General features: G+C 50.6%; 1 protein-coding gene and 1 pseudogene across 2 annotated transcripts in view; one reads left to right on the forward strand and one right to left on the reverse strand.

The window, feature by feature from the left end:
• Positions 1 to 14,115, reverse strand: part of Fam167a (family with sequence similarity 167 member A) — a 32,585-nt gene extending 18,470 nt beyond the window's left edge. The window contains exons 1-2 of one of the 2 annotated variants that reach the window (XM_059273498.1): positions 13,996 to 14,115; positions 7,275 to 7,375 (exon numbers count right to left, since the gene is read on the reverse strand). The gene's annotated coding sequence lies outside the window, so the exon portion shown is untranslated. Of the gene's footprint in view, positions 1 to 7,274; positions 7,376 to 12,734; positions 12,857 to 13,995 lie in introns of those variants that run through there. The other variant, XM_059273497.1, reaches the window with a different exon arrangement.
• LOC131919328 (glyceraldehyde-3-phosphate dehydrogenase-like) lies at positions 12,890 to 22,520 on the forward strand (annotated as a pseudogene).
• The last annotated feature ends 558 nt before the right edge of the window (positions 22,521 to 23,078 follow it).

The raw sequence follows: 23,078 nt of genomic DNA on the forward strand, positions 1-23,078 counted from the left end.
CCTGGCTTCCAGGATAGCACAGGATGCTTCGCCAGCTGTGAGCTAATTCCTAGGCTGCTGGAGGAGGTGGGCGGGTACAGTTCCATCCATCAGCCAACACCTTGTCTCATTATGAGCTAATTTGTTCATCTGGAAAGCCTTCAAGCCCACTTCCCCAAAGGGCTCCTGGGTAGAGGAAGGCTAGGGGTCTGTTAACTAATGTCCTCCCCACTCCTTCCACTGGAACCCATCATTTCCTCTTCAGGAGATACAATCTAACACACACACACACACACACACACACACACACACACACACACACACACACTCCACACGCCCCACCGCCTCTCCTGCCCCCTTAAATCCCATGGCTTTGTACAGCTGTTTCTTCCTCCTCCCTTCTCTACCTCAGTTCTCAAGGAGTTGAGGCCTTTCTCCTTGCGGAAGATTCCTTTAATCTTTGCTGGCTGCGTGGCGTGTTCTGGTGAGGACAGTACACAGGAAAACAATGATGTCACCACACGATGAGCTAACACTTACTAAGAGTAACCATAGCTGGAGTCATTCTAACAACCGAGCCTGTCCTGACCCAGGAATGCACCTATTAATGTCCCCAGTGTACAGATGGGGAGACTGAAGGCCCAGATAGGTGCGGTCACTTGCCTAAGGTCACAGAGCTAGTCAGCAGTGAATTTGGCACTCCAGCCCTCTGTGTCTGCGTCTAGGCATCACATTTATACCAGGCGCTCCTTTTTGTAAGACTTATTTGTATTTTGTGAGTATGGACGCTTTGTCTGCATGTAGGTCTGGGCACCGCATGTGTGCAGCGCTGAGGAAGCCAGAAGAGGTGGTTGTGTCTCCAGGAAGTGGAGCTACAGACGGTCATTAGCAACCATGCAGGTGCTGGGAGTTGAACTTGGATCCTCTGGAAGAGCAGCCAGTGTTCTTAACTGCTGAGCCATCTCTCCACCCCCTACCAGGGCCTTGTGACAGTCTCCTCTACCACACTGTGATGTTTACAATGTGAACCAGTACTTTGGTCCCGGATCCAGAACTTAGTACAGCGCTGCTCTCTGTAATCAACTCGGAATGAATGGGCACAGAGAAGCAGACCCCTGTCTCTGTGGCCTGTGCTTGCTCACATACATGTGTGCCAGTTGAATGGGCTCAGAGGAGCAGAGGCGCAGCTCCTGGGCTTAATATGGACATCTATCTGTCCTCAGGAGACGCCACACCTACCCCTGCCCTGCCCTGACTGGCAAGTGCCCGAACAAAAGTATGTCTGTACACCTGGGCGCCTGGACGCAGGTGGACAGCCTTCCCCACCCTTCCCCAGGCAATCAGGAACAGACTCAGCTGGCACCATGTCCTGAGACTTTGAACTGAAGCAGAGAGGACCACCTTGGTGCTCAGCATTGTATGGGGTCATTTCCACTTGGTACCTCCTGTCTTCTGTCCTACAGAAAGACCATTCCACTTTGCTTTCAGGAAGCTGACCCCTCAGTTCCTAGGGCATTGACATTCCCTCTCACTTCAGATATGGTCACATGACTTGAACTGAGCTAATGAGAGCACTACTTACCCAAAGCTGGCTTTATTCCCAGCTGGGGTTACTAGGGGCCTCTTACTGTCATAGGGGAAGCATTTACTAGGGTATAACCCCAAGAACACACAACAGTTTAAGGCCCCCAATTAGACCCTGTTGTGGAACACAATTCTTAGGGCATGACAGGAAGACTCTTGTCCTCTTGAACTCTCAGCAGCTAATATTACCCACAGAAGACCCATACAAAACTGGAGTTATTAAAATTCCATCATGGGAGGAAGGAGTTCATGAGGCCCCACCTTTCCTGAGGCAATATAAGCAGTTAACAGTTGCTAGAGGGAAGTGGACATTTTCTTCAGTGGTGTCGAAGGAGCCCATGTTCCTACAGGTAACTCCAATTGTTACCTAACCCCATTGGTTCACTCTGCTAGACTTGGGTACACCATCTCTTTGGTCTGTCCTTGGTTCCTCACCTGAAGTGAACAGACATTTGTTCAGTTACCCAGGACCTATAACCTAGGCTTTGATGATACAGCCTTCAGATTCTCCTCTGGGACCTAAGCTATTTCCGGCTAGATTCCCGACAGTTCTAACTGGCTAAGTGTTAGGGAAAGGAAGTAAAAGAACATGGCAAATGCTTGCTGGTATTCGGCTTTTGTTTGCTTCTATGCCACAACTGACCCCCTCCTTTGCTGTCTGCAGGGAGCTCCCATGTTGCATGGAACCAGAAGCAGGCCACACACCCTTTGTGTTCATTCTCTGGGATCACAGGACCAGCCCCAAAGCCCCTTCTTCTGTCAAAGCCCTGACTACTAGATTTGACCACATGACTTGAGTTTGACCAATCAGAGGCTCAGGCCTGGGCTCTGAATTTGGAGTGTCTGAGGCCCAGATGAAGAGCCAAGGAGAATTCACATGTGGCCACCTAGGTGCCAGCCAGTCCCAAGACAGTTGTGAAATGCAGAGGTCTCTTAGCGGACGGTCTCTACTAAATAACCAGGGGGCTGGCTCTGACTTCTGGTTCGGCCCTGCAGCTGCCTGCCCCCTTCCTTGGCCTTCCGCTCCTCTCGCTTCCTACGGTTGCCCAATATCCCTGCAACCAGGTCGCTCTCTGTGGCCTACACTCAGGAGCCCTGGCTAGAGTGAGGGCTGCAGAGCTCATTTGCATGGGCCACAACTACAACTGAGAGCCAAGCCATGGCAGGAAATGTGGTGACACCTAAGACTCTCTTCTCCCACATTTCCATGAGTCGCTTAGAGAGACGCGCGGTTGAGAACTAACAGGATGCGTTACCACCTTCTTAGTAATTTTTACTGAGGTGGTCTCACTCACAGTTGTTTCCTAATTTACAGTCAACTGCAAACAGCACTTGGTGAGGGCAGGGTGACTGTTGGCCACATGTGGCTTTTGACACTTCTTCTGCACCCTCTAGCAGAAATGCCACCCAGGGGTCATTGTGAGGAAGAGGACATGCTCTGGGTTTTTCCTAATGGACAGCAGCGGGGTGCCCAAATGGAGCAAACATCTGCATGTCTGCTCAGCCTGACAGCAGTTTGGAGATGTGCCTCTCTAGGCCACCTCAGCAAGGTGACAAGCCCCATAGCAAGACTTGCCCAGGAGTGGCCCTGCTGTTATAGTTCACTTCCTGTAGCTGGTAGACATGGATCTGAGCTTCCTGCAGCCCCACACTAGTAGGGTAATTCTCAATATTGACTCCTGATGTCACCTGGAGACCTTTTCTGCTACCTGAAAGAGGTACAATATCCCTAGTGCTTTGGGTTGATTTTATAGGTTGGAAAGAACAACGATAAAAACCTGTGCCACATAAAAACCTGTGTCACAAAACCCCAGCCCAGGAACACTGGCAAGGGGCTGTGATGTCACCCAGGAAAAGAGGCACATTATTTAGCACATAGGAACAGATAGGTGCCCCAGGCTCAGCACAAGCAGGACAACAAAGATCATAGTTCCCAGAGGGCTTTAACACATTTGAGCCTCAATTGTTCTGAGTCTACAAGGTCCCCCAAGGCTGAAACAGCTGGTTCTTGGGAGCAGGGTCCTGCTGGGGAAAGCTGGGAGGTCTCTATCTTCTCTCAACTTCCCACTGATGCCTACCATACCCCGACACTCCTCACCCACTGGTGGCTACCATACCCCAACACTCCTCACCCACTGATGGCTACCATACCCTGACACTCCTCACCCACTGGTGGCTACCATACCCCAACACTCCTCATCCACTGATGGCTACCATACCCCGACACTCCTCACCCACTGACGGCTACCATACCCCGACACTCCTCACCCACTGATGTCTACCATACCCCGACACTACTCACCCACTGACGGCTACCATACCCTGACACTCCTCACCCACTGGTGCCTACCATACCCCGACACTCCTCACCCACTGGTGCCTACCATACCCCGACACTCCTCACCCACTGGTGCCTACCATACCCCGACACTCCTCACCCACTGGTGCCTACCATACCCCGACACTCCTCACCCACCGATGCCTACCATACCCCAACACTCCTCACCCACCGATGCCTACCATACCCTGACACTCCTCACCCACTGGTGCCTACCATACCCCGACACTCCTCACCCACCGATGCCTACCATACCCTGACACTCCTCACCCACTGGTGCCTACCATACCCTGACACTCCTCACCCACTGATGTCTACCATACCCTGACACTCCTCACCCACTGGTGCCTACCATACCCCAACACTCCTCACCCACTGACGGCTACCATACCCTGACACTCTTCACCCACTGGTGCCTACCATACCCCGACACTCCTCACCCACTGATGTCTACCATACCCCGACACTCCTCACCCACTGACGGCTACCATACCCTGACACTCCTCATCCACTGATGGCTACCATACCCTGACACTCCTCATCCACTGATGGCTACCATACTCCAACACTCCTCAACTTAGGCCTAAGACCAGGTGTACAGATGCTGTCTCTTCTCAGTGGCCCCTTCCTTTGTGCCCTTGGATGTGTCTCTGGGACTCCACTAGTTGTGAGCCTTTATCTTCTACAGTACATCTTGGATTCTGCCCTAGCAACCTTATCTCTAGGTACTATTTATTAACACGGCCAGGCCTCCAGGCACTCTGCAGAAAGAGCATTTTGCGAGCCTGAGGAGCCATGACTGCATGGTGTGATCATCCCACTCTAGGAGTAAACTGAGCCACAGAGATCAGAAAGAACTAGCAGGGCATGGGTTGGTACCGGGTAGGTGTGGAGAGGACAATGCCAGCAGGGTAACAAGGCTGAGCTTGGAGCTAAGGGCTGGGCTCTCTCCCTTGTTATAGCTCAATAGGACAGGGCTCACATATCCACTGGCAGACGACTGTCCTGGTGATAGCTGGCCCTGTCCCAGCTCTGTGCCATCCAGTGATGCTGTCCCCACCTGGAGCACCACCTTGACTGGGACTACAGGCCACCCATATACAACAAGGAAGGTCAGTCAGGTCCTCCAGAGTACACACACAGCTGGGCAAAGTGAGTTGGGGACTGAGTGACCCATTTAAGGCATAGGCTACCTTGGTGACAGCCCATAGCCTGGGGCTGCTGTGCTGTGTTCTAAAACATACTATCTGGACAGGGCTGGCTCTTTCCTGAGTCCCACCCATACAGAGAACTTTCCCTCAGCAGGTGTTACTTAGTTATTTTTAGAGAAGCTTCTGGAACGAAGAACTGGCCACCACCATGGATCAAGCTCCCCTGGGATCTGACTTCTCTTAGCAAGGCAGGCATAAGGTATGTTTTCAGCGAGTCTGGCTTTCACACCCCAACATCATCTGGCTGCCCAGTACTCTACTGCTGCTGCCAGGCCAAGCGTGGTCAGTGGGCAGAGGCTCACATGGTATACAAGGAAGTCAGTGTTCCTCTGCTGAGTGTGCCTGCATGTCACAGTGGCAAACTCCATCAGAAAGTTGTGACCTAAGGACAGCGTCTTTGTCCGCCTAATCAACCTGCTAGGGCAGCCCGCCCTCCCAGCTGCCCCTGCTTCCACCCATAGTCTGTGCTCTGAGGGGGCCTCCAAGGCTGAAGAGTGGAGGACAAAACGTGCTCAGTTGATGGCCTGCACGCACCTTCTTGTCTCTTAGTCAGGTCTGGGCTCCTTCTCTGGAGACAAAGCTGCCACAGAGCCACGGGGTGGATGAGAGGAGGAAGGAAAAGGCACTCAATGGGCTCTACAGTTTTCTCAGGTGGCGGAAGAGTCGTAGGTCTGGGCAGGCAGGCTTATCTGTGCAGGTTTAATCATAAACCTGATGCTTATCTTACATGGGGGTGGGGCGCTGCTACCCAAACTCACCCAGCCTGGAAAGTGTGGTCTGTAATGTGGCCACTGATGCTTGGTAGATGTGCCTCAGCCCTGCCGAGCAGGGGATGAGAGGAGGGGACACAGTCCCCCTCCCACAACGCCCCCCCCCCACCCCCAGCTGACGACACAAGCTGGGCACTGCCCAGAGCCCTTTTCCTCCTCCTCTGAGTTGCCATGGTGACCGAAGCAGGAGGGACACCCGCTGATCTGGCCCTCTGCCAGTCATCTTTCCCCTTCCCAGGCCCATTTTTAATTCCAGCTCCTAGTCAGTGTTGTTGGGAGCACCTGAAATGGGGTGTCCCTGGCTACAGGGGCAGGGAGGGAGCTAATTGTGCTGGGATGTGTGTGTGTGTGTGTGTGTGTGTGTGTGTGTGTGTGTGAATATCTCGATGGATGCATATGTATGATAGTGGTGAAATGGTTGTCTTGTTCTCTTTCTTCTCTCTCTCTCTCTCTCCCTCTCTCTCTCTCTCCTCTTTCTCTCTCTCTCCTTCTCTCTCTCTCTCTTTGTGTGTGTATGTGTGTGTGAATGGTGTTGTCATGTTGTCTTATGATCTTTCTCTTTATACATATGTCTGTGTGTGTGTGTGTGTGTGTGTGTGTGTGTGTGTGTGTGTGGTGTTGTCTTCGGTCTCTCTCTCTCTCTTTCTCTCTCGTGTGTGTGTGTGTGTGTGTGTGTGTGTGTGTGTTATGGTGGTTGATAGTTGTCTTGCTGGATGTGTGTGCATGGGAGTGAACAAGCTGTTCACCAGTGTTCACCAGGGTAACGCTGAAGCCATCTGGGTACTGCCTGGATAGTTCCTTCCTGCAACAAAGCACCATGATAATCCACCCCTTCCTTCCAAAGAGGCTGGAGTGTGTCTCGAGTCTCGGGTCCTCCTCTGCAAACAGGCCTTGCTGTGGGGATACTTAAGCTTAAGGATGATTCTGCCACACCCGCATGCCACCCCTGGACAAGCCACGTGACTCTTGGAACTTGTGTGGTGTAGGAACTGACTTCTGCCTATGTGTAGGGGACTGACCAAAAGGCAGTCCTGATGTTAGGCCTGAGTCCTCCAGTGTGGGAGGACAAGAAGATGGCTCCATGTCCAACATAAGTCATGGGGGAGGTGGGGCCCCAGTGGCAGCATAGGTGTATTCTTCCCTTGGGGTCCCACCATTTCTGAGGGAGATGGAAATAAGAACTCTTTGGGGCAGGCTCAGCCTGGGGATGTGGGGAAAGGCATTAGCTCCAAGCCCATATACCTGGAGAGACATGGCCCAAGAGCTGCTACTGAGCTGTCAGTGAACACAGTGACATTGGCTTCTGCTTCCTTCCGGGACTGCTTCTCAAGTTAGAGCAGCCAGCGGGCTGGCAACCACATTTTGGAGCCTCAGGCAACAGAACCTACTTACCTGTATTCTCTCAAGGACCTTCAGGCAGAAAGGCTTCGTTTGCCGCGTCCTGTGCTAATGATTTCTTCTCCACTCAGGATTCAATGCTTCTATCTGCGTACCTGAAATGAGATCGTCCATAAACATTTTCAAACCACACTGCCATTTATAAACTTTTTCTGTGGCCTGGGCTGGAGAAACCTTCCCAAAGTGTTAGACCCCACAGAAACCTCAAACCGCAGATGTCATGAGACTGGCCCAGGGTCACATGGTTCCATTAGTGGGGCTGACTCGACCTGGACTTGAACCTTTGGACTCTAAACAGAGTCCTGCTTCCATTGTCTCAGAAAGGGGAAGCCTTGTTTTGTCAAACTGAGACACTATGAGGGAAGAATCTATAAAAATACTTATAAAGATCTTTGCAAATGCAAAGTGCTAGGTCAGTGCTGAATAATTAATAGGCCTGGCTCCACAGGCCTCCTGCGAGACACCTGGGAGTTGGCTTTCATTGGCCCGATGAAAAAAGTTGCAGAGAAAACTGCCAAGAAAGATGCGTGCTTCCCTATGGGTCTGGGAGGGGCCCTGGCTCCCAGGAGCCATACAGCTAATTTACATCATTCCTGAATGGAGGGCAGAAAGCATGGGGCTGCTGCAAGGAGGAGGCGGGTCTATGAGGAGACCCAGACTCCTCATTATGTCCCCTCTGTCACCCTGGGTTAGGGCTTCTCTGGCAAGTGTGGAGGAAGATTCCTGAGAGGTAGAATAGTGGGGTGGAATGGAGCCTTGAGAAATGAAGGGAAGGAAGGGGGCCCTCCTTCCAAGGTGGACCGTTGATAAGTCAGTCTGTCACTGTCCCAGCCACCTGCCCCACGTGACCACAGAACTCTCTCCAAAGACCACAGTGGCTCCAAGGAATCAGACAGTAACCTCTAGAACAGTTTGTGGCTATAAAAGCACAAGGCAGTTGGGGTGTATATTCTAGCTACAGGAGCAGCACACGCTTCCCAGGAAACTCAGTTCACAGTTAAGTGAAACCACTTCACAGTTAAGGACATAGTGGCCCACTGGAAAGCGTCCCAAGGGGCATTTGTCCCAGCCCCCAAACAAGGCAGTTAGGCCTATTCAAATCCATGATGATAGGCTCCAACTTCAAATAAGCAAAATCAACAACGTCTGGTTCAAGTGGGAATGTATTCGATTTGTTTTTTGTTTCATTCTGCAAGTTCCCAAGGCCCAACCATTTTGCAAGGATTTCTTAAGAGGATTCCTGGTACACAGTTGTGTCTTCTTGAGTACCACACCCTATCTGGCTATGCTGTCTGCTCAGTGGTAGGAGGGTCTTAGGTTATTTTTTTTTGTTTTGGAATTTAGATGGAACACAGTGAAGGGTACAGTGGGGTTACAGCTGCTCTAAGTCAAGCTGGGACTGTCCAGGGTGGCCTGCAGCTGCCTGCAGGAACATGCTGTGCCCACACTGGGGTATAGAGAGAATCTTTGTTCTGAGTGACTGAAGGCAGAAGAGAAAGTGGGTTGTGTGACCTTGTTCTCTATTGTATCAGCAGAAGATGGGCCACATCAGGAGAGAATCTGTTGCCTCAGAGAGATTCAAGACAGTGAAGGATGGGGCAGAAGAGATGGGGGATCCCAGCCACCAACTACCTCTGTTATGATGGATGATCAATCTAACACCTCAGGCTTTAGGGTCATAAGATGGGATTATAGGAGAACCAAACTGATCAAATGAGATAAAGTGTGTGTTACTAGACATCTCAAACTGGACTGCCACCCCCTGCCCTTGACGGGGCCTGGCCGGTGTGCTCCTTGGCCTGTCCCCTGGGAAAGCAACTTCCCAATTTCCACTACCACTCAGCGAAGCGTCTGTATATTCTAAGCTGGGCAGAGCACCAACTTAACGTTGCCCTTTGCGTTGTGCAAATTGCATTTACTCCTCCGCAGCCTTGACCAGATTCTTTGCTCCTTGAGGGTAAGGCCACCTTTGCAAGAATCCTCCACATGATCCTAAAAGGCTTTGAAGATAAAGAGAGGTTAGGTGTTCTGGGTGGTTTCACCAGGCTAGCTGGCCCCAAGTGCATTCAAATGGAGACTCCCTCCTTTCTCGAGCAGCTCGCTGAGTGGGAAATCCCCACCCCTTCCAGAGGCAGCAGCACAGGTGTGCTGTTGTCTTCTGCGGCAGTGCTAGCATCCAGCAATCAGCACAGCAAACATGTTCTTTTGCTCATCTCTTTTGAAGACAGAGGTATTCCAGAGGGGTGGGCTGATGGATGAATCTGAGGGACAGATGGACTTGCAAGGTGAAAGCATCTAGAGAGTACTCCAAGGAGGGCTGGTTATGGGTGCCAAGGGGCAGATGGCTGGGATGTCAGAAAGCCTCCAGGAAAGGCTCCCAGGATCTGCGGGAGTGCTTCGGAGGTAAACACATCAAAAGAAGCCTCTATGTGGGCAGAACTCGCTGTCAGGCTTGCTTTTACTCAAACCGGCTAACAGGCTTGCAGGCACCTTCGGCCATGTTTCCAGCAGCTGCTACCCAGCCAATCAAGAAGACAGATGAGGTAGCGTAGCAGCACAGCCATCCCTGAGCCTGGAGCAGCTGCCTCTCTGACTGCTTGGTTTGGTCAGGCTCAGGACTGTCTTGTGTCCCCAGGGTTCTGCACCTGTGCATGTGCAGAGGCTAGGCATTTGATGTCACTTCTGACTTGGTAGGAGATAAGGGAAAGCCAGGCTCCCAGGTGGTGTCCTGGTCATACAGGCCCTCATCAAAACTTTCTCAAGGTTTCTATGGCCACCTTCCCACCCCAGGTCCTTCCAGCTGCCACTGGTCCGTCCCCATGCACTGCCCGGAGGCTCTGCTGACTTCTTGGAATGAGGAAATACAGGCCAGGCTTTAAGAACAGGGACAGTGGCCACTGCATAGGCCACAGCCTGGACTCATGCAAGTCTTGCCCTTCAACCTGGAAAATGAGATTTGACCCAGGTTTGCCCTACAGGTCCCACATAACACACTCAGGAAGGGAGCTCTGGGGATTCGCCACCAACCCACTCCCACATTTGGATCAGGGTATCCTGAAAAGAATTTGTAGCCCCAGTGAGGAAGGAAGGCTCAGTCTACCACTCTGAGGTGAGAAATAGAAGTACTGCCCGTTGGATGGTACTCTGGAAATGCCTCCATGAACGGAGTTACCATAGGCCAGGGGCCTCCTGGAGAGGCTGAGGTGTGAAGAGGGCTACCTTAGAGAACAGGGCCCTTCCCCTGATGCCCATAGGACTCGGGGCTACTATCCACAGAGCTGCCCCCCCCCCCGAGCTTATCTGGCACGGTGGCATGGTAGAGGGAGACAGGCTGGGGACAGGATAGGAAGGGAGGTGATGTCGTAGTACAACCTCGGACCCCTGGTGTCCTCTCTCTCCTTTCCTTTGCTTTCTGCTCAAGAGAGAAGTGGTAGCAGTTACTTGGGAGAGAAATGGTCCTGAAGAGGCAGGATCCCTGACCCAGGTCCCCAGATCCTGTCAACTCAGCCTTTATGGGTGCTCAGAGGCTACCAGGGAAGAATTAGCAAGGCTCACCTGCCACTTCCTGTTAAACTCTAGCTCATTTGCCTATCCTTCTTGTTTCCTAGGAGCTCAGCCAGTCTCATCCTTCTAGGTCTCCTTCATAATGGGTCTGTCTTCCTTCCTCCTCACTGACCCTGACCCAAAGTGCACTTGAATATGATATTCCAGTTGCTTCTTTTTCTTCTCTCCCTGCTCCCCCCCCCCTTTTTTTTGAGATATGGTCTCGTGTAGCCCAAGCTGGCCTTAAACTTGCTAGGTAGCCAGGATGATCTTGAACTTCCGATCCTCTTGCCTCAAACTCCCAGGTGCCAGGATTAAAGAAAGGCATGGGGTACTAAGCCCAGTTTATGCAGTGCTCGGTAACAAGTCAGGTCTTTTATGTATGCTGGGGACTTTCTCAGGCCACGAGACAAGCCCCTCGTGACTGATTTCATGTGGGTGTGAACAGTTTCTTCCTGTCTCTGGGCCATGGTGGATTCCCTAGCCTCCTGAGGCAATCTTCCTCTATGAGCATTTCCGGAGGGCAGGGAGTTAGGCACGTGGATGTCTCTGCACCTTCCAAAACCACACAAACTGCTCCAAGTTTCTTAGCCTCTCGGACTCCAAACCCTCCACACGGAGACTCACACTGTCTCCTCAAAGGGTAATTGTAAGGTTCAAATGACCAAGACTGTGATGGGTTCTCAGCAGTGAGATCGGTAGCGACGCTGGGGAAGAGACACTGCCACTTTTTATTGCTTGAAGTACAGCATGTGGCTTTGCCAAGCTCTTGAAAACCACTCTGGCAGGATCCCCCATCCGAGGATGAGGACAGACTAACAGGTACCTTAGTTACCTTGGCTTTGCCAGGACTTTGACCAGTGAGTCCCAAGCCTGGTAGAATAGGAGAGAGAGAGAAAGAGAGAGAGAGAGAGAGAGAGAGAGAGAGAGAGAGAGAGAGAGAGAGAGAGAGAGAGAGAGAGAGAGAGAGAGAGAGAGAGAGAGAGAGAGAGAGGAGAGAGAGAGAGAGAGAGAGAGAGAGAGAGAGAGAGAGAGAGAGAGAGAGAGAGAGAGGAAAGAGAAGGGTAGGAGAGAAAAAAAGAGGAGAGAGGAGAGGGCTGGAAGAAGGCAGGAGAGGACTCTGGGGTAGGGAAGGGAAGCTACTTCGGAGCCACATCTACTGAGCACTCCGCACAAGGACCGGTTCTCACCCAGGATTCTCCAGGAATGATAGTCTGGTGGTGGTAGGGATGGTGGTGGTAGACAGAACCTGCTGTGAGTGTCAGACAGAAACTGGGGACGCCAGCCCAGAGCCAATCCATTTTTCAGATGTTCCCAGGAGGGCTTACCCACAACAGAACTGATGCATACAGAAACCACGTCTGAGAGGACGCTGTCCCCCCTCCCCCGCCCATCGTGGCCCCTTGTTCTTTCTGGCCATCCAGGTATCCAGCTTCATGGCTGACCTGCTCATTCCCAGAGCAACATTTGGGTATGCAGTCCCCTCGGGTCTCCCTGGCTTCACTCTTGGGGTACCTGGGTCACTTCAGAGTAGTTGGGGATTGAACCCTTGAGGCCAGAACTCTCATTTCCCTTAGATGTGTAGGTGTGGGGTCACCAGCCAAGATGAGTAGACCTGGACCAGAGTCCCAAAGGGTTCCTCCCTCTCAGATTATAGACTCTCAAATCCCCATTGGTAATCATAGCCCTGGAAGGGTCAACAGAGAGCTAGGGCCCGAGGCACGGAGTCCACACTTGGCTCCTCCACGCCTTCCAAAGAGGCCTGAGACCCCCGGAGCAAATGGGAAGGGACCACGCTGTCTTATGGCGCTGTCTCCACTCCAGGGTTGTGGGATCCAGAGCCCCCACACTGCCTGCCCTGAAGACCTGGGCGCCTGAGCGCCTGGCTAACCCGCACCGCCGCGAACCCACCTCTTGCGCCCCAGCCGCGTCGCCGGAGCTGTTGCGGTCCTTGCAGCCAGCCCGCGCCTGCTCTAGGCGCTCTCGGCTCCCGCCTCCCGAGCTCCGGAACACTGCGAATTCTCCGCACGGTTCTTTTTTGAAGGGACGTTCTTTTGCATTGCGTCAGGGCGGTTGCCTGGCGACCACAGAGCTATTCTGCCGCCAGCCTCTCGGCGCCACCGCCCGCCTCCCATTCAAGCCACGGCAGGTTGGCCTCCCGGCACCGCTGGCCCCAGCGTGCCGGGTCCTAAAGACCCCCTATTCTCTCTCCCCGTGTAGGGCCCAGCCCAGCCAGGCGCTCTCAGAAAGCCTCAGACGAAATCAAACCCAAACATTCATTTTTTTTTTTCCATCAAGACCAAAGCCAAGAGAGTTGTGTCCCGTCCTGTCTACACCCTCACCCCCAGCCCCCAAGCATGGCAACGTGGCTTTGCCGCTGTCAGCAGTTTGCTGCGGGAGTGGGCAGGGAAAGCCGGCTGCACTCCACCCAGGAAAGGCTTGGGTTCTTGATCCCAGGAGCAGCCACCAAGCCAGACCAACTGCCACCAGCCCGCGCATGTCACACCATCACAGGATTCTAGCTGGGTGGGCATTTGTGGGCATCTCTGGCTTAGCTCGCAAATGGGGAAACCGAGACTCTGGGATGTTAAAGAGGAAAGAATTGGTGGGTAGTGCCGGTGGGTCTGACCGGAGCCTGTTGCCTCATTGACCACCTGTGCCTCATTCTGTCTCTTGAGTCGTTGGTGTGGTTTTAAGAGGATGAACCTTGCCCTTTCCTACTGGCTACAGAAGCACTTGAGGTGCCCTTCAATACCCGACACCCCCTCCCCATTCACCACTGTGTCTGAGCGGACAGGATTATGAGTGTGCTGGGTTCCACAGCTGCCATTGGAGTGTTCCTTGTATGTCAGCTAATGTGATGGTGGAGAGGAGAGGCGTTAGGGGATTTGCTTGAGCTCAGGGCCGGCTGAGAACCTCATGGAAAGAAGTGTGTCCTCAGTGGTCTGTAGCATATTCCAGAGAGTGAGCATGCACTCGAGCGTGTGTGCGTGTGTGTGTGTGTGTGTGTGTGTGTGTGTGTGTGTAGAAGACAAAGGATGCTGTACACAGAGACCAGGGAGATAAAAGTCACCTCCCCGGGGGATAAACCTGGGACTAGAAGCCAGTCTTGACTGACCCATCACAAATCACTTGTGTCATTCAGGAATGTCACTAGAGGCCCTCTGCTCACCTGTCAGAAGCCTCTGTGACTTGTACATGACCCTGGGGTGGAAGTAGGCCCCTCCTACAACAAACAAGCAGGCCCTGGAAGGTTGAAGATAGGAGCCTTAACTCCCCCAAGGCTGCCTTTGAGGATCATCCTTTCATACCAGTCATTTGCCTCTATGGTGAGGTAATAGGAGAAACCCCACCCTTTATTTCTGAGGTTTTAAAATTCAAATACAAAATGCCCCGCCTTGCATCGTTTTCCTGGATTGGCTTTCCACACCTCCAATAAAGACATATTAATATCCTATAAATACCAGAGCTTGCCTTTGGCTCATGAGGACCACCTTAAATAAAAGACCTTGACCTTGCCAGGCTACTGAGGTGGATGGTGACACCCCTCTCCTCTCCAGAGAGCAATTAGGATGCCAAGTCCTGGGCCAGAGTCTGTCAGCTTCTGTCAGCTGCTCCTGGAAGAGACTTTTCCCACCAATGATACTGTGGCTTTCAAGAGGGAGCCAGGAGGTGGTTGTCATTGGTGCATTCCTCCTTCTCTCTCAGAGAGATCAATTCAGCAACAAGACAGGCTCCCATCCTGTAGGGAACCCATCAGGTCCACTTAGGGCCAGTAATCCTAGGCATGGTGCACACAACTTGTTACTAGGGAGATAACTGACCAAACATTCACTTGGTTGCTGGGGTCAGGAAAGGGGCAGATGCGTTCCAAGCCCAGGTAAAGAGGTAAAGAGGTGGGTGGGTGTGGGCTAAGAGAGACTTTGGAGAGTGCTGGGGGAGGAAAGAACTGGAGAGAAAGAGAAGGACCTAATTACACAGCGAAGTCCAAGTTGACTGAGGTCAGGGCATAGGTGTCAGGGCTGAGCTGTGGCACAGTCCCCAGGACAGTGGGACTAAGGAAAGGAGGTCACAGTTTACCTGTTTTAGGAAAGCTGGCTGAGGAGGCCATGAATCAGGTGATTTTCTCTTTGAAGGAGGAAGGAAGCAAAGGACATGCATGGTTCTGATGGGGGTGAAGAGAGAATCAGCTTTGTATTTCGTTGGTTGAGGATACCAAGGGAGGTAGCAGAGAGGAGGGACTCAACAGGGATTCAGGAGTTAGGAGGACCTGGGTCAAGTCTTGGCCCTGCTGGTGTTTGACGTGTGGGAGGCGGTCACTGAGCTCCTTTGACATGCAGTGACTTTGGGGGTGAATGAAAATGATTCCTTGATGTTGATGTGTGGGTAAAAGGACTCCCAGGATACATGTGGTAGCTCTCCCTTGAGCCTGTTCCAGATCAAGTGGCTGCAGGCTCATGAGGTGTCTCACAGTTCCCACCTCCCTTTGGCTCTAACTCTCTGGGTAGCAGGGCCCAGGAAGTTCCTGGGGAAATAGCTGTGTTTGGTTGGGGCTGGGGAGATGGCTCAGTCTGTAATGCGCTTGCCTTGTAAGAAGGAGCTCCTGGGTTCATTCTCCAAAACCTTTAAAATACCAAAAAAACATGTGTAGTCATGTGTGCGCACACACGCACGCACGCATGCACACATGCATGCACTTATGTGTGCAAACACACATGAAATAGTCTTGTTTGGCTATTCCCCTTTGTGGCCTCTTCTTTGGTCTATAAAGACTCAGACGGAGGCTGGACAGCCAAATTGGGGAGTCCTTTGCTCAGTTAAGTCCCCAGGGTAGGGAAAGAGAAAAGAGAGAGTTTGCTTCATTTCCTCTGCCCCTCTGAATTCCATAGTCCATGACTGAACCGACCCTACAAGATGTGAAATCAGAGCCTGGCCTTTCTGTCAAGGCAGAAAGGGTAGAACAAACCTCATTTCGAAGTTTATTAGTTTGATTTATAATGTTCAAATATTTAGACACATGGCGCGTGGGCCTCCTTCATTGCTTTTGCTTTGGGCCTCTCAAATGTCAGAGATGGGCACGATTCCAGCCTGGGTTGCCGGTTTGTTTAAGGAACAGATGACAGGGCACCCTGTGCATAAGCCGGGGCTGTCACTGTCCTCCCTTCATGTCCACAGTGGCCTCTGGGAGCTTTTCCTCTCTCCTGTGAACACATGTAAGAAACGGAAATGGAGAAAGTGTTTCCAGGTCTGGTACCAGCAACTGCACGGAGATCTCCCCCAGCACGCGTAGCATGAGAAAGGGTTCAGTAGTCACCGCTACTACTGGTGGTGTCCAGATTCCAGCCTCAACACTGTCACTAATCAGATTAGCCCTTTTGCATCTGGAACAATTGATTTCTGCTCTGGCCTCCTCTGATCCTGGTTCTGTGATACTCGGCACCCACTGCCTAGGATCCATTGCCTTGGCAGTGGCAGGAGGTGGATGCTGAAAACCCACACAGCAGGATGCTTTTGGTGGACAGTGCAAATCTGGACCAACAAGAGGCCAAGGAGGTCTGAGGAGAGGAACAGTACGGTGAGGCCCACATGAGCATTTGATCTGAGACACTACTGAGCAAGGCGGCAGGTAGGAGTGGGGAAAGTCTGCTTATGGTAGTTACTATCTTCACCTTGGTGACTGAATCCCAACAGAACATCAGGGAGGAAGGATTTATCTGGACTCGTGGTTCAGAGAATTACAGTCCATCATGATGGAAAGGCATAGCACCCAGAGTGCACCAGTCAGCTTGTGGTAGCAAAAGCTTACAGCAGTGACTTCTCTAGTGATGGGGAGAAGGAAGTCAAGAGCTTCGACCTGAAATGGAGCTGGGTTATTGTTGGGGGGCCATGCAAGGGGACCAACAGGCAGCATTGGAACTCATAGGACATGGCTGGGTGGTTGGCAAAGCCACACCTGAGAGAACCTTGGAGAGGCAAAGCCCCAAGGACTACATGTCCTGAGGACCTCATGCTGTTACTGAGCATACTCTGATGGCCTTCACGGTCACCACATCCCCCATAATCTATGGGTTGTATGAAAACTCTCAGGGGGGTTCTAACCCCTCACTGGGCAATTAGTGGTACTTACAATAATAATGATTGACTTTTTCCAAGCATTGCTGCAGAAGCAGATTAATGATTCAACCATCATCCTTAGAAAGAATTTAGACAGGTAGGCTGTTAGTAAAGATAGATTAAGATGTTTTTGTTAATGACTTTGAGGTAGAAAATCTTGGGGAACAAATTAAAGTTTAGAAAGGCACATAGTTGAGTGAAGGACTCATTGAGATCAAGAAACAGGGACAATGATAGCCTGGCTATTGCTGGCTGATGTACCTTTCTTGCTGGGATGGGTTGGTGATCAAGGGTGATGGCTAATTCCTTGTACCCATTTCTGCCCTCAGCTTCCTGATATAAAAGACTGTTGATGAGTGGGTATGCACCCTGAGAATTTAAAGTAGAGCTGACTGATTGTTTTTCATATGTAAAAGTTTAGATTTGTGATTCTTTTAAGACTTCTTATAAGATTACCTTTTGAGATAAATAATAATGTGATTGATGAAGCTGAAGTTTTCCCCAGTCTTACCCAGCCCCACGGACCCCACTGCCGCTTATAAAATATTCACTCAGAAGCTTATATTAATTAAAACTGCTTGGCCATTAGCTCAGACTTTCCACTGACTAGCTCTTACATTTAAAATCAGCCCATTTCTGTTAATCTATATGTTGCCACGTTTTCTGTGGCTTTACCTGTGTAGCGCCTTCTTCTTCCCAGAATTCTCCTTGTCTGTTTATCCTGCCTATACTTCCTGCCTGGCTATTGGCCAATCAGCATTTTATTTATCAACTAATCAGAGCAACAGATTCACAGCATACAGAGCAACATCATCCACTTTGTAACTGCAAAATGCAGCCTGCCAGTAAAAGAACTGGCTGAGAAAAATACCTTGCTTGCTTCCATTCTGTTAATCTATAACAAGCCGCTTGGGTATGAATGTATGTGGGTTCTTGGGACAGCTTGCTTTTCACCTGTAATATACAAAATGTTTAATCAGGTAAGGGATACGGAAAAGATGCTGTTTTTTTTTTTTTACTTGTATTCATTGTAATCGTTCACTTAAAAAAATAGAACGCAACCACATTGTAATTTTTATACTGCTTGAAAGATTCTACTGGGGTATGTAAGCTGTAAGAGGAAAAACAAAAGAAATGAGAGAAGGAAAACACCGGGAAGACGGAAAAGGAGAGTTAGAAGGAAGACATTAAGATTGGAAACAGCAGGGTAGAAGAACAGAACAGAAAAAGAACAGAGTAGAACAAGCAACAGAAAGAATAAAAAAATGAAGAACTAAGCTTTGGCTCTCAGAAAACTCTTTGTGTGTCTGTTTGTCTGTCCAGTGGTTAGCCAGCTCTGTGTCTCCTTTTCACTTTCTCTGACCTGCTGAAGGTTTGCTATTCATCAGCACCTTAGGTGAGATCCTGACATGTTGGAGATGTGTGTGTGTGCGTGCGTGCATACATGGTGTTTCACTTTTTTTGTCGGACCTAGAAAGTTAAGTTTTGCCCCCTCATCAGCCCCAGAGAATTAAGTTTTACTCCCTCAGATAGAAAAGTCGAGTGGAGTGATTAGTTCCCCGACTCTGAGGATCCCCCTCAATCGCTGAGCTGCTGGAGGCTGGTCCTTACAGCAGCAATAGGTTATTATTCTCAAAGGCTGTCCATAGTGGCCTAGCTCCAAAAGCCATCCAAATATCCAGCCTCCCCAAACAGCACCACCATCTGGAGACGAGGACTTTAAACACATGGTCCCATGCTGGACAATTCACATTCAAACCCAAATATTGCTTGCCCAGTGCCACACTAAACTCACAATCGGATGACCCTACACAAGCAAGAAGAAATCTAGAGCCTACGGTACAACACTGTCTCTATGCAAGCCAGGCCAGGGAGGCCCAGTGACGTCTCAGCTCCACCGCCTTCCTCACACAGAGCCAGCAGCTGATCAGTGCTGACATACACAGGCCTGATGAGCCGATTCCATCACTTAACCCCAATAATAGATTTGAGGTGGATGAGGGGAGAAATTGTTGCCTAATATGATGGATCAACCTAGTCATTCTGTCAGCAAGAAAATCTAGACATACATCAGCAGGGGATTCAGAGCTGGGGGGAGACCAGATGGTAAGAGATGTGGAGTATTTGCCCATATAGTCTAGCGAGCAGGAGGGAGCTGGGGGAAGGGTTCTGGGCATCTTCATCTTCACCTGAGTTTTTTGGGGGAGGGTGTCCTGGTGATTCTGGTCCTGCCTGTGGAGATAGCTACCCTGCTCTGCCTCTGCCTCTGCCTCTTGCAAATGGGCTGCTTTGGGCAAACGCGTCAACCTTTAAGCCTCAGTTTCCATGTCTAAACACCGAGGCTGCCTGTCTCCCATTAATCATGGGGTGTGAGGGTTAGAATCACTGGTTATAAATGCCTAGTGTATTGGTTGGCTGGACACAGGCACACACTAATAGTGTTCCTTATCTTGTCTGCCATGGAGGCCACCTGAGAAGGGGTGTGGCTTTTTCCCAGTCTAGGTTAATGTCTAACAAGCAAATACTCCCTTAGCTGACAGAGTGGAGAATGTCTTAGCTGCCTTCTTTGTCCAGGCCTGAGGTTGGCCTGTTTGGAATCTGACACCAGAAAGACGGAACAGTATAGAATGGGGTGTCAGCAGACATGTTGGAGTGTTAGCGTGCAAGAGCATGGAGCTCTTCCTGACTAAGAATGCAGCAGACCACCTAGCAAGGGTCAGCAGCCATTTCACTGACTCACAGTAAGGAACTTGCCTTTGTTTCTGCTTCACAGAGAACTGAAGTCATAAAAGCAGGATCAAGGGAGCCAGACCCACAGGGATGGGCTTGCTTATCGTACTGGAGACTATAGAGACACCGAGGAGCACAGAGAGAAGGCACCTTGGTAGGGGCCTTCAAGAGATGCCTCCAGCTAGTGTTCCAGTTCAGCACACAGTCAGCCTTCCTTCCAGATGGCCCTTCTGGAAGGGTTCGGAGGAAGTGAGGAAGAGGAGGAAAGAAAGGGGGAAGGGTTGGGGAAGACCCCCTTCTACAGCGTCTGTCCTGTAAGATCTCACTGTTCTCCCCGATCCTGACCTCAGTTTCTCTAGCCACTTCTGTGGACATCTCTGCACCCTTTAAACATATGCTCATGGTATGGAAGGGGTTGGATTGTCTTTGAAGCTTTCTAAGAGTGAAAAAGCAACATGTTGGCGGCGCCTCTGTGTGATGGTAAACACTCCGCTCAGCCCCTACTCTCCCACAAACTGGAGCCCAATCATGTCAAGTACTCAGGTCTATGAGAGCTCAGAGTGTAAAAAATTAGACTAGGCCAAATGACTAACACAAAAACAAGAAACAGGCAGAGGCTGAGATTAAAATACATGTTCTGAGCTGGAGAGGTGGCTGAGCCGCTAAGAGTGTGTACTGCTCTTACAGAGGACCTGTCTTGAGTTCTCACCATTGATGGAGGGAGACTTACGACCTCTGGGGACTCTGATGCCGTCTTATGGCCTCCGTAGGTATCTGACTCTTGTGCACAACACCCCCACCACCACACGTATACACATACATACAACAAAATAACAAAAGTAAAATTCTTCAAAAATCTTGTTTTGAACCTCCTTCTCCAAAAGGCTTCTGGTCCTTATTTGTACATCCCACTCACAACCAAACATGCTCACATAAATGTATCCATAACCAGCTGTGTGACTGGACTTTACAAATCTGGTCAGATATTCCTATTTGCAGATACTAGAATGCATGCTTTCTCTATTCTACACACATACATGTACACATACACACACACACACACACACACACACACACACACACACACACACACTGCTGCCCCTGGAGGACTTGTTTTCCTATCACCCAGGACAAGCTGATAATGTGTCATACCCCTATGGTCATTCTTCTCTCCTCTGCCTTCTCTGGATAATTCAAGTTCTGTGAGTTTTGGGATGATTGTGCATCCATTTGTGTTCTGGAATGTTCCTGGGGCCCAGCACAGGGTTGGAATGTAAAAGATGCTGTGTAGGTGAACTGGTGCATGAATAGTATGCGTCCCTTTTTTTGTTTGTTTGGGTTTTTTGTTTGTTTGTTTTTCAAGACAGGTTTTCTCTGTGTAGCTTTGGAACCTGTCCTGGATCTCACTCTGTAGACCAGGCTGGCCTCAAACTCACAGAGATCCACCTGGCTCTGCCTCCCAAGTACTGGGATTAACGGAGCGTGCCATCACTGCCCGACAAATAGTATGCATTCTTTTCATCTGTGTCTATTTTCTTCCATTAAAGAAGGCATGGCGGACTCTCTGCTCTTCTCTATTCCAGAAACATCCACATCTTTTCATGAAGTACCAGCCTCATGCCTGACACATGATGGTGAAGGTCAGGATGCACAGATTCGGCTGTATTGGGCACCTGGTTACCGGGGCTTCCTTCAACTCTGGAAAAGTGGATATTGTCATCACTTAGCCCTTCACTGACCTCAATTACATAGTCTACATGTTCCAGTGTGACTCCACCCATGGCAAGTTCAACAGCACAGTCAAGGCTGAGAATGCGAAGCTTGTCATCAGTGGGAAGGCATTCTCATCTTCCAGGAGTGAGATCCCACCAACATCGAATGGGCTGATGCTGGTGCCAAGTATGTTGTGGAGTCTGGTATCTTCACCACTATGGATAAGGCTGGGGCCCACTTGAAGGGTAGGACCAAAAGGGTCAACACCTCTGCCCCTTCTGCTAATGCCCCCATGTTTGTGATGGGTGTGAACCACAAGAAGTATGACATTTCACTTAAGACTGTCAGCAATGTTCCCTGTACCACCAATTGCTTAGTGTCCATGGTCAAGGTCATCCACGACAACTTTAGGATTGTAGAGGGACTCATGTCCACAGTCCATGCTATCACTGCCACCCAGAAGACTGTGGATAGCCCCTCCAGGAAGTTGTGGCATAATGGCCATGAGGCTGCCCAGAACATCATCCCTGCATCCACCACCAGCATCCCTGGTGCTGCCAAGGTTGTGGTCAAGGTCATCCCAGAGCTGAACTGGAAGCTCACTGGTGTGGCCTTTCCTGTTCCTACCCCCAGTGTGTCCGTCGTGGATCTACCATGCTGCCTGGAAAAATCTGCCAAGTATGACGACATCAAGAGAGTGGTGAAGCAGGCACTGAGGACCCTCTCAAGGGCATCCTGGGCTACACTGAGGACCAGGTTGTTTCTTGCAATTTTAAATATGACGCCCATTCTTCCACCTTTGATGCTGGAGCTGGCATTCATTGCTCTCAATGACAACTTTGTAAAGCTCATTTCCTGGTATGACTGAAAATGGCTATAGCAACAGGATGGTGGACCTCACGGCCTCTATGGCCTCCACAAAGTAAGAAGTCTTGGACCACCCACCCCAGCATGGACATGAGAGCAAGAAAGAGGCCCTCAGCTGCTGAGGAGTTTGCCTTAGTTAGGGTTTTTATTGCTGTGAAGAGACACCATGATCACAGCAACTCTTATAAAGAAAACATTTAATTGGGGAAGCTCACTTACAGTTCCAGAGGTTCAGTCCATTATTATCAGGACCGGGAGCATGGCGGCATGCAGGCAGACATAGTGCTTGAGTTGAGAGTGCTACACCTTGCAGGCAACAGGAAGTTGACTGACTGTCACACTGAAGGAAGCTTGAGCAAAAGAGACCTCAAAGCCCACCCCCACAGTGGCACACTTCCTCCAACAAGGCCACACCTCCTAATAATGCCACTCCCTTTGGGGCCATTTTCTTTCAAACCACCAGAGTCTCTGTCCCAACTCAGCCCCCAACACTAAGCATCCCCCCTCATAGACTTCCAGAAGAAGGGGAGGGGCTTAGGGAGCCCTACTCTCTTGACCATCATCAATAAAGTTCACTGCTCCCCACCCCCCAAATAAAAGGCATGGAGGGAGATGGGCTGACCCACTGATGCAAGAATGTTCTGGAAGAGCATTTACTAATAAGGTGGGTAGAGGGTAAACTGGGCTTTTTGTCTTCTATACTAGGAATGAAATGCTTCTATACTAGGAGTGAAATGGGGTGAGAAGAGGGGCCAGGGAAGCAGTGAGAAGCTTCCTGGGCTATCTTATTCATCTCTCCTGTGGAATGGAAGCTGGATGCTCCCGCCCCTG

This window comes from Peromyscus eremicus, chromosome 9 (assembly GCF_949786415.1).
Source record: "Peromyscus eremicus chromosome 9, PerEre_H2_v1, whole genome shotgun sequence".
NCBI classification, from domain to species: Eukaryota; Metazoa; Chordata; class Mammalia; order Rodentia; family Cricetidae; genus Peromyscus; species Peromyscus eremicus.